Raw genomic sequence first — 14824 nt, 5'->3', positions numbered from 1 at the left:
GAATATTATTTCCATTTAAAAGGCTACTTTTCAGACAAAAATATTTTCTTATTTTATGTTTTTTCTAGTAAAAATCCTCTCTATATGTTTATTCTCTATATGTTGTTAAAAAGCTACGTTTCTCTCCTTTCAAATGGTATGTTTGAACTTAAAAGCGTTTTAGCCTTTTTGGAATTATAGCCGTCAATAGCGGCTTCTTAAAAATCGGAAAAATTTTAGGAGTCAAAAAATCGATAAATTTAAACTTAAAAAAAAATTATATTTAGGGGTCTCTAGCGGTGCTAAATTTTCACATTAGTTTCACGAAATTTATTTTATTGCCTAGTTTACTTGAAAAATATTTGGTTTTTAGAATTTTTCTGGTTACTGATATACTTTGATAGCTTTTACTACATTTTTATTGCAATATGCAATAAGCAATGCTGTAAAACGATATGTTCACATAATTGGTTTGAATAAGTAGAATGACAAAATAAAAATATTAAAAAATGGAAAATTTCAATTTTCAAATTTTTTTGCCGAAACCTATTCACAAGAATTGGTGGATATCTGTCAGATATTTTGGAGTGTAGAATCACCGAAAAAAGGTGTGGTCCAAACCGAGACACCAACCTGGTCGTCCCTGTGTTTGTATTTTTTCTAGACTAAGAACTAATAATCAAGTTACCATTGCAGCTCAGCACTGGAGAGTGCTTCAATATTTAAATACTTAAACGTGAAAACCGTGAAAGTGGAAAGACCATAATCACTGGCTCGTCTGGTCAAGGTTATAAGGAGGGAGAAGCAAGACACAAACGATGTCTGTAAAGTCTTAACCAAATTTATGCAATTTCCTTAAAGAAAAATAATATATTGTTAACAATGATTTGTTGGTTTTCGCAAAAATTAAGCATTCTTTCAAGATAAGGACTTATCACCAAGTTGCTTCCTCGTTTGACAATATTTATATATTTCATATAATTTATGTCTTCATGTTCAACTCATACCTTCTTTCTTTATTTTTAACTTTTAAAAACTTTGAATATGTTGCAGTTTGATAATGTCCAATTTAAAAATTTCATCATCAATCAGCAAATTATCTTCACTGTATTGGTATTTCAGACGCGTTTCGGCTTCTTGCTATCTTAAGTATTGGGTTTGTTGCATCGTTTCACCCTGCTTATAACCCTGACAACAAATGAACATGGGGATACATAATAAATAGCATACTAAAATTACTGGAAAATACCAATAGGAATATTATTTCCATTTAAAAAACGTGGTTATTTTTCTGACAAAAATATTTTCTTATTTTATTTATTTTCTTGTAAAAATCCTCTCTATATTTTTATTCTATATATGTGGTTAAAAAGCTACGTTTCTCTCCTTTCAAATGGAGAATCGATCTTACGAGACGATAATTTAATTTGGGTTTTTATTGCAGTGGATTAAGTACTAAGCATGAAGTAAAATTCAGCTCTTATTTGAAAAAAAAATTCCTGTGAATATTTTATATGAATCAATATAGTACGCAAGATAAAATGCGCTCTTTCGTAATAAAAAGACAATGGCTGATAGTAAATTACAGCGTGATGTTTTTTGGCAAATTTAAATTAAAATGTTACATTTTTAAGCATATTTTTGAGAACAAAGGCCATTTTTATCTACTCAAAGTCCCAAGTCAATTCATGAAGTGAGAGAAGTTTGTTTTGTAATTTACAGACGAGGTACTGGTTAAAAAAGGTAGAAAAAATATGGTTTATGCGTGAGCATGAAGGGTCGGCGAAGTAGTAAGTTGTCGTGGGGTCGCAGGTGTCCATGATGAGAACCTAAGTGGTGCCCATCCATGCTTCCACCTTAAAACCACACTTGCCACCGCCGCCCACATTTTTATTGCACTTATTCTCCCTTGCTTTCATCCACCGCCATCTTTGCCCCGAGCCTTTCCTGTCTTTTAATAATTTACCCAGGCCCGTCTCGGCATCCTCTCAGGGGATACTAATTATATTTGGAAATTGCTCAAACGCCGCTAATTGCCCCTTTTCAAGAGCCCCCGCCTCTATGGGAGTTGTATAATTATTTACTTTAGGCTAAATTTAATTTATTTGCACGCCTTCTCTTTGCAACGTGGTGGATATTAAATAATGCGATTTATGTACCCTCTCATTGACTGTTGCTAAAATGCAATGAAAATATGTTATATACCAAATTAACCATATTTTTTAAACCTTGTTAGCTGAGCAGTTAGTTGGATAATTATGTGTAGATTATGCCTTCTATCATATGCTCCGGTATAGATATATCTGACATGAAACCTTTCTAAATTATCTTAATTAACCTTTCTAAATTCTCTTTAAAAACATTTCTGTTTTTATTATAGAATTGAATAGCTAGTTCTTCTATGTGTATAAAGTTTTTTCTAGTCAAATTGACCTTCTATAATTTAATCGATTTAAATTTCAAATTAACCTTTCTTTATTTCAAATTAACTTTTCTTCATTTCAATTTTTCTTTTTTTAATTTTAAAATTACTCTTTACAATGTAAAATTAACTCTTTTAATCAAAATAATTTTATTGGATTTCAAAATGAACTTTTTTATTTTAAAATTAATCCTTTTAACTTCAAATTATCATTTCTTGATTTGAAATTAAGCTTTTTTAATTTCAAACTAACTATTTTTTACATCAAATTAACTAGATTTTTAATAAATACATTAATCTTTTTTACTCTAAAATTTATCTTTGTTTAATTTCAAATTAACATTTCTTGATTTGAAATTAACCTTTTTTTAATTAAATTTAACTTTTTTTCAACGTCAAATTAACCTTTTTTTCACTTTTTGTAAAAAATATTATTACTATTTCTTATACTTACTATCTGTTATTATTAGGTTAAGTTATTTTTTATATATTTTGTACCAAACGTAATCTACATACCCCACCTTCATCAATTCTACCAATTTAACCTTTCTTTGTTTCAAATTAACCTTCGTTAATTTCGTATTAACCTTTCTTACTTTCAAATGTGCCCTTTTTAATTTGAAAATTACTCTTTATAAATGTCAAATTAACATTTTTAATTTCAAATTAACTTTTTTATTTTCAATTATTTTACCTTCAAATTAACCTTTCTTAATGCCAAATTAAACATTCTTCATTTCAAATTAACCTTTTTTTAACTTTTAATTAACATTTTTTAATCTCAATATATCCCTTGTAACTTCAAATTACCATTCTTCATTCCAAATTAACCTTGTTAATTTCACATTAAATTTTCTCATTATCATATCAATCTTTCTTAATATTAAATTTACCTTTTTACATACATTTTTAATTTCAAATTAACCTTTTTTAACTTCAAATTAACCTTTCTTAACATCAAATTAACCTTTTTTGACTTCAAATAAAGCTTTCTTAATATCAAATTAGCCTTTCGACATTTCAAATTAACCTTTCTTTAACTTCAAATTAACCTTTCTTTAACTTCAAATTAAGCTTTCCACATTTCAAATTATCCTTTTTTAACTTCAAACTAAACTTTCTTCATTTCAATTTAACTTTTTTCAAATTTACCCTTATAATTTCAAAATTACTCATTATAATGTAAAATTAACCATTTCAACTTTGAATTAACTTTTTTAAATCCCAGAGTAACCATTTGTATCTTCAGATTAACGTCTTAACCTCTTTTAATTTCAAAATTACTCTTTATAATGTAAAATTTACCATTTTTAACTTCACATTAACTTTTTTAAATTTCAAATTAACCTCTTTTTAACTTTACATTAACTTTTTTATTTCAAATTAATGCTTTTTAATTTTAATGGAACCCAGAAGTGTAAGCATATAAAGTAAAATGCCTGTAAATTTGCGATTTTTTTACTAGAGCTCTTATAAAAAATACTACATGAAAATTAATTACAATTAAAATTAAACAAAACTAGATGATATTTCTTTTAATTGTGGTTTTTTATTATAAAATTTATTGTTATCTGACGTACTATGCAAATTAATTAAAATGAAAAGTCAAATTAGAAGGAGAATCTTCTATTTTTATATTTAATATTACTTATTAATTTTTACTTTTAATTCTAACAATTTTCATGTGGTCTTCTGTTCTTTTTTATATTTTTAAAAGCTTGGTAACTCTAGAGATATTTTAATTTACGTGCTTACATTTCATACCATTTTCTATGTTTTTATTGCAAAATCGTTGATTTGAAGTTAACAATAATTCACTTGAAATTAAAAAAGGTAAATTTCAAGTTTAAAAGTGTTATTTGAGGAGAAAAAACGATATGCCAATAGGCTGTTCGTACTTATGGGGGCAGGAGAGCATAACAATTCATCTGGACATAGTTTACAACTGATAACAGCTGTCTATTCACTTAACAGAATGGAACAGAATACTGTCGTATTAACAATATTTTCAGGATTGACAATTCAATTTCCTACATTTGTTTTAAACCAATTTGAACCGTTTAAATTGATTATTAATATTTTAAATTTGTTTTTGTTGAATTAAATAAATCGCCTTTAAACATAAATTTTTCTCAATTATTTATTGGCGTGTATCCGTCATTTCAATTAAACTTCAGGCGAAGGTTCATTATTTCGTACAGTATTGTTTCTCCTGCAAAACGACTTTATTTAATCAAAATGTAAGTAAAGTATCTCACGTGGAATTGAAGTATCTCAGATTGAATTGATTGATTCATTGAAGCATATTTTTTGTATTTAAACGTTTTGAAAAGTCTATTAACAACAAATTCAATAATTTAGTACATACCGTGTCCTGTGTGGTACTGACGTCAGTGCTACTCCTGCCCCCTAAGTTTTTTTGGTTACTCGCATTTGTATCCTACGGAGCATAGTAAGTAACATAGAAAAAGCAAACCTGCTTGTAGGATAAATTACATTTCGACGATGTGTAAATGAATGAATAGTACCTTTGTCCGACTAAGGAGTAGACAAAAGGCTTAACCTGTTGGCCAAGATTTGACCATGGCAACGAGATAGCGGTTTATCTGATCATGAGCGTTCACCCAATTAACTCTGAACTACCAATTTGCGAATACAGGTTGCATTTGCTATTTAATACTAATCACTTACGTTCTACAAGCTAATTAAAATCTTTACATGAGATGCAAAGGAAGCCCAGGGAATGGAATTGCAGCACAGTCAATGACCTCGTACCGTCTTAAGGGTAGGATCAAATCGATGCACGGAATTGATCGGTTTTAAATGTTAGATGCATCGACCACTTTTCTACTCCCGAACACTCTCGATCACGGTATGGTGTTGATGAAAAACCAAATTCAACTGTTACTGCCAAGCTTTCGACCCTTTTTAAGGTCATCATCAGGACAAAACAATCTGAAAAATCTAAAATCGTCTGTAAAAAAACTTAATTTGTAGACATATTTAAGACTGTTTTGACAATGACCTTAATACAGGATGAAAGTTTGGCAGTAGCAATTGAATTTGCTTTTTCATCAAGACCTCGTGATCCAGAGTATACCTGAACTAAGAAATTAGGAAAGCACAAAAAGCCAGATGGCAAAAGCAAAACCCCCACCTCCTTTATTGTAACCTTCATAATCAAATTGTAAAACAGGCGAGGATCAATGCAAATGTTTTTTAAAAAAATCAGAGCGAACCGTTTAAAAGCAGAATGGGAGAAGGTAGAAACGTTTTCCTGTATTGTTGGCAACAGGTGGTTTAAATGGCCAGACGAATTCATCACTTGTGCGAATAATCCTACAATTTGCACCGTTTACACTTGAACTACCCTTGGAGAGATTATTTTCAACAAAATCCCTTTTTCCGCGACGCTGTGGTTACTGTAAACCAAATATACAAAAAAATCTATGTTAAAAAAATAGTTGAGAAAATGAACAATTTTGAAGAATTCCACCAGGTTGAGTTGACAGGATATGAAGCAAGGGGACACGGCGTAGAACGTGTTCTCGCGCAATTTGTTTACAGCTGAAATATTCGAGATAGGTTGTTAGTCGTGGAATATGCACTGGGGGTGAGTCACTCCGGGAACTACCCTACCACAATCTCACCCTCTCTGATCGATACTTACCCCCTTTAGACACACTTCACGCCCTGTCTCGCTTTCTCATCGGCTCGGACCTCGGACGTACGAGGTCCAACAGACGGACAGCACGCGAGGGGCGATATCTCGCTTTTCACACGAATTCAACATTTGAACGAAACATTATGTTTTTTATTGTCTTTTTCGTGGCGATTCTTACGCAAAAATTCTAAAATGAAATCTAGACGAGCAATAAAATACATCTGTTTTTAGTGGGCACGGCATACCAAATAACACAACTGATTCCAACTGCAATTTTTTTAGTCACTAATGCATAACATTTATTTGACTCACCATTTATTTATTTCAAATAAATAAATAATTTTATGTTACATCGTGCCGAAAAATCTCTATCAGACGAAAGAATGAAGGAGAAGTTGACAATTTAATAAACAAGACTAATGCTGAATCGATATTGTGTCACTTATTGGGTCTGTCTTCGCTCATGGATTTGTTGAACTACTCAAACGCATTTTGGCATTGCGCTATCTTCAGGAACAGTTACTCCAGCAAGTTCCTATCTGAAGGTGGCGCAACACCGAAATGGATTTGAGTAGTCCAAGAAACCGCGTGTGAAGACAGACCCAATAAATGAACCAAAGCAGTTTAGCATGAGTTCACCGCCACCCATCATCAACTTTAATAAGTTAAATTATAAGAATAAGTTATTTGTAACTATTTTTTTAGAAAAAAACCCACGGTCAAGGAAGACACGATCTGTTGATACACCGATCTTAAATGCGCGAAGTTACTTGGGCTGGAGCGATTGGTCCAAAATCTAAGTACTCAAAGTGCGTCTTTCAGGATGAAAAACATGCAATTTAGAGATAAGCTCCATTCAATCTGAACAAAGAATACAAAAACCAAGACAAAACTACCATGTCAAAGATCCTGACGGCCATCAGAGCATTAAATTCAATCATCATCACCTCGAGAATTGTGCGAATCAAACTAAACAGTTTTAGGTGTATACAAGATTGTGGTTTACCAAATAAGTTAGGTCAAGAGTCCTCTCCTGGGTCCAATACCAGAAGTAAAAGGAAACGAAGAAGTGGAAGCTCTTAAAAAGAAAGATACTGCCATATTGGTAATAGTAGCTTGGACCCTTTTGTAATGTGAGGAAACAAAGGGAATCACTTACAAGTCACAAACCAAGAATCTCTTTGCTCTTGGAAAAAGTGAATTGGTATCAAAGGAAGCAGGAAAAGACTGAATCAATCATCCTACCAGGCTTCTTGATAAGGCACTGTGGTATTAATAAGCATTTTAGAAAGTGTATACATCCTTATTTCATAGGATAGGTCAACGGTCACGCTCTGCTTAGTTTCAAGGCAAGCAGAAGTAGAAGAAAAAGAAGAACTAGACCCTCTTGCGTGACATCACAGAGCGAAATATGAAAGGAGGCAGAAGAGGTCCCAATACACCTACTGTGTATAGTACCTACTGTACTACAACACAGACTGTGGTGACATACTTTTTCAGAGGAGAAAGTGGTTTTGGAACGTAAAGCATAACCTTGAAAGAAGTATTACCAGGTCTGATAATCAAATTCGCCAATGGATTAAGATTCAACAAACTACCTATAGAGGTACCAGGGGGTAGAATAGCTCTCAAAGGGTGAAGTATAATATATAAATATTGTGAAGTATAATACATAATATAAATATATGAAATATAATAGGCAATAACCACTACTTTTTAGACAAGAGTGTTTCCATACTAACTACTCAGATCCCATTGAAAGATACTACTCTACAATCTACTAAAAATAGTACTCAAATCAATCTGATGAGAGACTTCAAAAACACAAATGACACAGGTATAATATCAGATAATCAGGCAGCCATCAGAACTTTAAAGGCAAATATAATCAATTCGAAAAGCCACAACCCACATCAAACGTGGTGCCATACTTCTCCATACCGCTTCGGGACGTTAATCAGGATTCACGAGCTTATTATATGTTAAAATTAAGTATACAATATCTCTCAAATGGCACAGTTTAGTATCCTCCCTGATAATACATCTAGTACTTTGTACCTGAACTAAATTTAGTCTAAAATAAGTTCTTATGCCCAAGTACTCTCTGTTCGAGCACGATATTGTGTAAGTACCAAGAAACATTGATCTTCCTTCTAGATCTAAACAAGGTGTCTCAGGAAGGGTCCAGGCACTGTCTGCAGGTTTATCATTAAATCGGGATGAACTTTTATTGGTAAATGACCTTGTTAACTGTTGTGTAACTTTTCAGTAGATACTTTTACTCCATTGCCAATGGCCTACTAACAGCAAGGTATATAGGTGGTAGCATCTGCAAAGTGTTATTCCTTCAGTATGTACGATATCCTATGAGGATAGGAGATAAAGAAAAATATTTGTTTGCGGAACACCAGCCACAATCACCTTTAGGTCGAAGAACCCCTGGCAAAAAAGTGACAACCTTTACACTATTTGTTTGAGGGTCAAAAACGTGCCTGACACTGATTTTTGTCATGACAAAATTATGACTTTTTAGTTTTAAAATAAATAGGGCATCTGAAACGTTTTCATCCTCATGGTGCAAAACAGTCAAAAATCCCCGCAACCGTGATTAATATATTTCTTAAAACTTTTTTTTTTTTGTAGAAAAAGAAAACATTTTCTAGCTTTCTGAGTTGAGTAATTATTCAAGAAAAATCATTTAATTCAAGATGGCACCAGAATGAATGGATGTTTTCAGAGTTGCGATTTCACAGCACTTAGAATTGATATAGCGGGCCGTAGTTAAAAGGGCGTTAAGTGATATAAATCCTTAAAGGCGTGAAATGACCTTAGCCGTTAAATCGCCCGTAAAACCTATTAACAATATATAATTTATTGCATATAAAAGATTTTCTATATTTTAACATTTAGAGTTTTCTTAAGGGAGAATAAAAGTACATTATGGGCGTCGGTCGTGGCAACGGATAAGGCGTTGACACGGCGCTCATTATTGTAAGGTAAAGATCTCGGGTTCGAATCCTGCGGCCCTGCATTAGAAACCGATACACTTACAAATGGGCTTTTTTTTTCAAAAACACCGACACCCTAAGAGTTGATATGACCTCTGCAGTTGTGAATCCTTGTATTAAAAAAATAATAAAAACAATTTCAAACTAGCATGTCATAAACAGCATCGTTTTGTTTCCCATTAACTCTACGAGTCTGCATTAAACATTGACTAAAAATAGGTGACATTAAGTGATCATTATTGATATTTAGAAATTTTTGTTTTACTGTGTCTAAAATCTCTTGGCTACGCCAAAACAGAGATAAGCTCAGTATTTGTCAAATTAAATTATATATTATATTATATTATTAATGGGCGTCGGTCGTGGCAACGGATAAGGCGTTGACACGGCGCTCATTATTGTAAGGTAAAGATCTCGGGTTCGAATCCTGCGGCCCTGCATTAGAAACCGATACACTTACAAATGGGCTTTTTTTTTCAAAAAACACCGACCCCCTACGGGTTGATATGACCTCTGCTGTTGTGAATCCTCGTATTAAAAAAATAATAAAAACAATTTCAAACTTGCATATAATAAACAGCATCGTTTTATTTCCCATTAAATCTATTAGTCTGCATTAAACATTGACTAAAAATAGGTGACATTAAGTGATCTTTACTGATATTTAGAAATTTTGGTTTTACAGTGTCTAAAATATCTTGGCTAAAACAGAGAAAAACTCAGTATTTGTCAAATTATTATGCCAGACATGATTCGTAATAATTTTCAAAATTAGGAGGAAAATTACATTGCATTTAATACCTGCAATAAAACGTGCTTTGCGTATTTACTTGAGTGTTTTGGGACGAGGTAGAGCAGTTCAGTTCATATGTCAAAGCACGTCTGAGAGTATGACAGGCAGACGAGGATTATCTAAGACGATTAAACTACTTCACTATCATCAACTCCAACGATGTTTTGGTAATACGAAACGCACAGAATTTACAAAAGGCAAATAGGCATTAAAAATCAATCATTGTAGGTTAATCAGAGTATTCAGAAAGCACGACGAATAATAGACGAACTCTTCTACTCCAACTTCTCTTCCAAGTTTTCAAGACGAAATTCCTCGAAAATTGTCGGATTGAAAGTCATTAATCATTCTCTTGTAAGTTTTTCTTCCGCTTTTAATCTCGGTAATACGAAAATTACCATAATGCGAGGGGAGGCAAAAGGACGTTTGTTCAGGGCAGTTTTCTAACTTTTTTCCACCTCAACCCGACCTGAAACGACTGTTTATATTTCAAGCGAGTCTCGCCTGTACAAATAAAACCGATTGTTGCAAACTGTCGTGTTGTTTTAATTGTTATAAGTCTGGTTTAGCGTTAACTTTTGTCCAGTTTTCACGTAGTAAACTTGGCTTACAATTCACGGCTTGAAAAACCATTAAAACAAGAAACAATGAAGATTTGAACTTGCGCCGAAGTTTCAAATCCGCACGATAAAACGCGAAACTATTCATTTTACAACAGGTAATTATAGTTCAAGTTAAACAAGTGACTAAAAATATTACTGTTTTCAACTTTTTAAAACTTTTATTGAATTCATTTCTCTGTCGGCTTTTAAGCACTGCAATAATCACTAGATGTGCTTGATGCTTAATAATGTGTGGTCGCGTCTGGTCACTCACAATTGAGTGCCTCTTTCTCTCAAGTTCAATTTTTTTGATGGGATCCCTAGATCAATCGCATGTTATGCGGCTCAGGCTTGGGATTTGCTCGGTACGAAAAGTTAGAACATATGCAACATGCAATCGATTCTATTTCTTTGGCATCTTCATTAATTAAAGACTTAAATACAATTGCAACCCTCTTGCTACTTCGAATGCAATAAAACCAAGACGAAAATTCAAATAATGGAAAAAACGATCTTTTGACATTATTTTTAATTACATCCAGCCATACTTTTTAAACCTACCTTCTCATTATCACCTTTTATTGAAATCCTACGTAACTAATAGCTGGTTCAGAGTGAGGTGCGGCTCTGAAGTCAAGCAGATAAAAGCAGGCGTACGGCAAGGGAGTATCCTTGGTCCTATCCTTTGCATTTATACTGCTGACCTACTAATACATCCTGGCACTATTATGACCACCTACGCGGACGACACCGCAACCCTATCCTTAAATTCGAATCCTGACCAAACTATCTCCAACATCCAGGAACCACTTGAGCTTATCGAAGACTAGTGTAAAAAATGCAGGACAAGACTGAACAAAGAAAAATGCACTCAGTATACTTGTCGCTGAAAAAGCAGTCTTGCCCTCCATTGTATCAACAAGAAAGAGATACCAGTACACTCTAGTCAAATACCTGGGACAATATTTTGACAGCAGACTGACGTAGAACGCTCATACAAGTCTTAAAACATTTAGTACAAAACATGGACTACTACGAAGACTTATAAGACCGAAATCGACGTTGACAACTAAGACAAAGCTAACACTGTAAAAGACTTTACTAAGACCAATATGGACATACGGATTGGAACTGTGGGGTACTGCAAAGCCATCCAACATCCAACGCATCCAGTCTTTCCAATCTAAAGTCTTAGACAAATTGTCAAGGTAACCCTCAACAGGAAGACCTCAGCATTCCTTTTGTCAACGAACTAATCCGGTCCAGATTCCAAACTTTCCACACCGACTTTTCGAACCATCCTGACCATATTGCTCGAGCCCTCTCCACTCAGCCCATCCTGACAACCCGCCACCTTAACCGACGATAGCATCGGAATCTCCTTGACATCTAATCATACACACTGAGTGCCAGCAATGGCTGGCTCCTCTAAGCATGTGTTCTACTGGTGCGGTGCTTGCATTAGTGCTAGTTTTGTGCTATGTGACATATTGATCACGTGTACATATTTGTATAGTATACGATCATGCATAGGCAACAAATAAATTCAAATAAAAAAACTTTTAATTAGCCCGAAATTGCACAATTCAAAGTTTTCCTGCACAATGTTGGAATTTTTCCATTTTTTTATGTATAAAAACGTGTAAATATATTTGTCGGAGATTTAGAGGGCGAAAGGGGAGAGACGGATATCTCGGAGAGTTGTCATTTGTCAGGATTTGGCTTTTCTTCCGAATCCATCATTGGGTCGACAAAACAAGTTATCCAGGTCTTCACATTTCAAAACAACTTATTTTTTTAATGGCCTTATCTACTACTGATATCAGGCCAATATCAGCGGTACGCCTAGGCAGCTAGAACCCCAAGCCCTTCTGGGGCAACGGCAAAGGGAGAAAAAGGGAATCTTCGAAATCTTCATTTAAACCTTAGATTCGTGCTGTGACCTCTTCGGGGATCTGGATAAAAACTATTAAATCGAAATTAATATGGAAAAATGTACATCTCCCAGAAGCTAACATGCCCTGATTTCCCTCTGTTCCAACCGAACCAACCCCCGACATGGCACAGGCCCCAGGCAACAACCAGCTCACTCCTAGACTTCCAACTCACTCCAAAAAAATCTCCATAAATTATATGCCATATCTGACGCAATTATTGTCTTAAAGGAAAACAGTTTTATTAAGTCACAATTTACTAAGGACTCTAATAGTCGTACCTTTGCTCATGTACTCTATACACAATAAGAATATGTATGTGTTCCATATCTTCATATATAATCGCATGTATCTCAATTTGGGGTAGGTCTCAAGCCATTTCTGTGTAAGTACGAACCGCATACGCTATTACGTTCTCAAACGTTCAATTGCGGAAAAGAAAGCTTTGCCCTTTCCTTTGCAGACAAACCACAGTTCGCTTACCAATTTTGGAACCAATTCTCGATTAGTCGTCCTATTATTGCTTTAAAGTTATTCTCGCCATTATAGTACCAAAGTTTGCGCCAACTTATGCAGCTGTCTGAGCCAGCCTATCCACTTCCTCATTAGGGCTAACTCCAGCGTGTCCTTCGATCCGGCAGAGTGCTATTTCTCTACTCTCTTGAGTGAGTTATATATTTTTTGCACAATTTCTATCAAGATCTGCTCTTAATTATTAGTTCCTATGTTAAAGTTCTGATGTTGAGTGACTGAACACCAACTATCTGTCAGTATACAGATCCTCATACTGTCCAACCTTCCAACATAATTTAGCGCTTTTGAAATCACTAATACTTCAACTGTATACTCAATACATAAACTTGGAAGAAATATTGTTCATTATCATCTCTTTGGGGGTATAAAAAGCAAATCCCGCATCTCCGAAACAACGTTTGTTAAGAAAACTCCACAAACAAATATCTACCCCACTCACTCGATAGAAATATAAAACGTTTTAGCCCAGTCGTCTACAGTTTTGCAACAAACAACCTGCGCATTTAAAAGCCAAGGTTTAACTCATAGGGCACTGACCAATGACTAACTATAACTGAGTGGTGTCCAACTGATCAATGTCAACTCTACTCCACTACCTACTGACAACTCCTCACTCGTGTCGATCACTGATTGCGTCGCCTAGTTGGATTAGGGTGAGAAAGTAACTGGATTTGGAATTAAAACGTAGTATAGAACGTTTTAAGAAGAAAGAAATAAACTTATTCTGGAGCTGAAAGCCCCCTTGAATAACAAAAGTACATAATAGAGGCGTAGACTCGTGTTCAAATGCAAAAGAACAATTACAATTACAAAGTTAGAAAATATATACATTTTAAAGATATACTAAAAATAATATGTATACAATTAAAAGAGACAATATTATGTTTAATAATACAGATGATTTAATAATAATTGAATAATTTATCAATTAAGGCAGACGGTGCTAAGTTCCATTGTCAGGTTGTAATAAATAGACGGAGCTTAATGATGGGAAGGGAAGGGACGTGGCGGATAAAGTGTGGAAGGGTATTCCAAAGGCTGGATGAACGAATGCGGAAGGAACGACTGAAGGCAGTCCTGTGTTCAGTAGGATAGAGATCAGAAGAGCTAGAACTCGTATGACGGTAGTATACTGAAGACTTAATACATTAGAAGACTTAATAGTAGATCCAAAGATAAAAAGAAGATATTGTTTGGTAAAGGAAGGAGCCAAGGAAGTAAAGTGGGAAAGGTATAACCAATTGTACATATCACTCACGTGGAACCTCGCTGGGGATCCGCAAATAATGCGTACTAAATTAAGCGCTTAAGTCTATCATCCAGCTCCCCAATGAGTACACGGTACACCACTCATCCAAAGTCAAATGTGGGAGGGAAGAAACTTTGGGTACTACTGGGAAGAACGTGGCTGGCACGTCGGAACTGATGGAAATTGGAAAAACAGCGGCGAGAGTTCTGTGAAATATAAGGTTGCAAAGATAAGGAATGCTAAAGTACAATCTCAAGGTTCTTCAGGACGTTCAGGACAGATAAAATTGGGTGATTGTTAGGGGAAACGGAGGGATAAAAGATAAGGATTGGAGGACGGAACGGGATCCAAATACAATGGCCTGAGACTTTTCTAAATCAAGGATAAGCCCATGTATAGTGGCCCAGGAGCTAATTGAATTTAAGTCGCCTTGAATTTTTACCATTGTAGCTTGTAAGTCAGTAAGTGGAAAAGAAGATACATTTGGGAGTCATCTGCATAAAGATTTTGGGAGCAATATTTTACCGAATTAGGAAAGTCGTTAATGCAGCAACCAAAAAGAGAAGCAGAGCTACTTGACCCTTGAGAGACTCCAGAAATAATGGGTTGGAGAGAGGATGTTAGAAGAAATTAGGCATT

At 34.4% G+C, this 14824-nt stretch overlaps 1 long non-coding RNA gene across 1 annotated transcript; it reads right to left on the bottom strand.

Annotated features, from left to right (window-relative positions):
• Positions 1 to 4545: 4545 nt before the first annotated feature.
• On the bottom strand, positions 4546 to 6226 carry LOC106664189. Its single transcript, XR_001340141.1, has 3 exons — positions 6072 to 6226; positions 4770 to 4841; positions 4546 to 4613 (listed from the first exon to the last, which is right to left on the bottom strand). It is a non-coding gene; the product is annotated as an uncharacterized LOC106664189 (long non-coding RNA).
• Between the last annotated feature and the right edge of the window lie 8598 nt (positions 6227 to 14824).

The sequence above is a fragment of the Cimex lectularius genome, unplaced genomic scaffold, assembly GCF_000648675.2.
Source record: "Cimex lectularius strain Harlan isolate CLEC.00 unplaced genomic scaffold, Clec_2.1 scaffold119, whole genome shotgun sequence".
Classification (NCBI taxonomy): domain Eukaryota; kingdom Metazoa; phylum Arthropoda; class Insecta; order Hemiptera; family Cimicidae; genus Cimex; species Cimex lectularius.
Note: the sequence above shows the minus strand (reverse complement) of the source record. Positions and strands in the feature narration are given on the sequence as shown.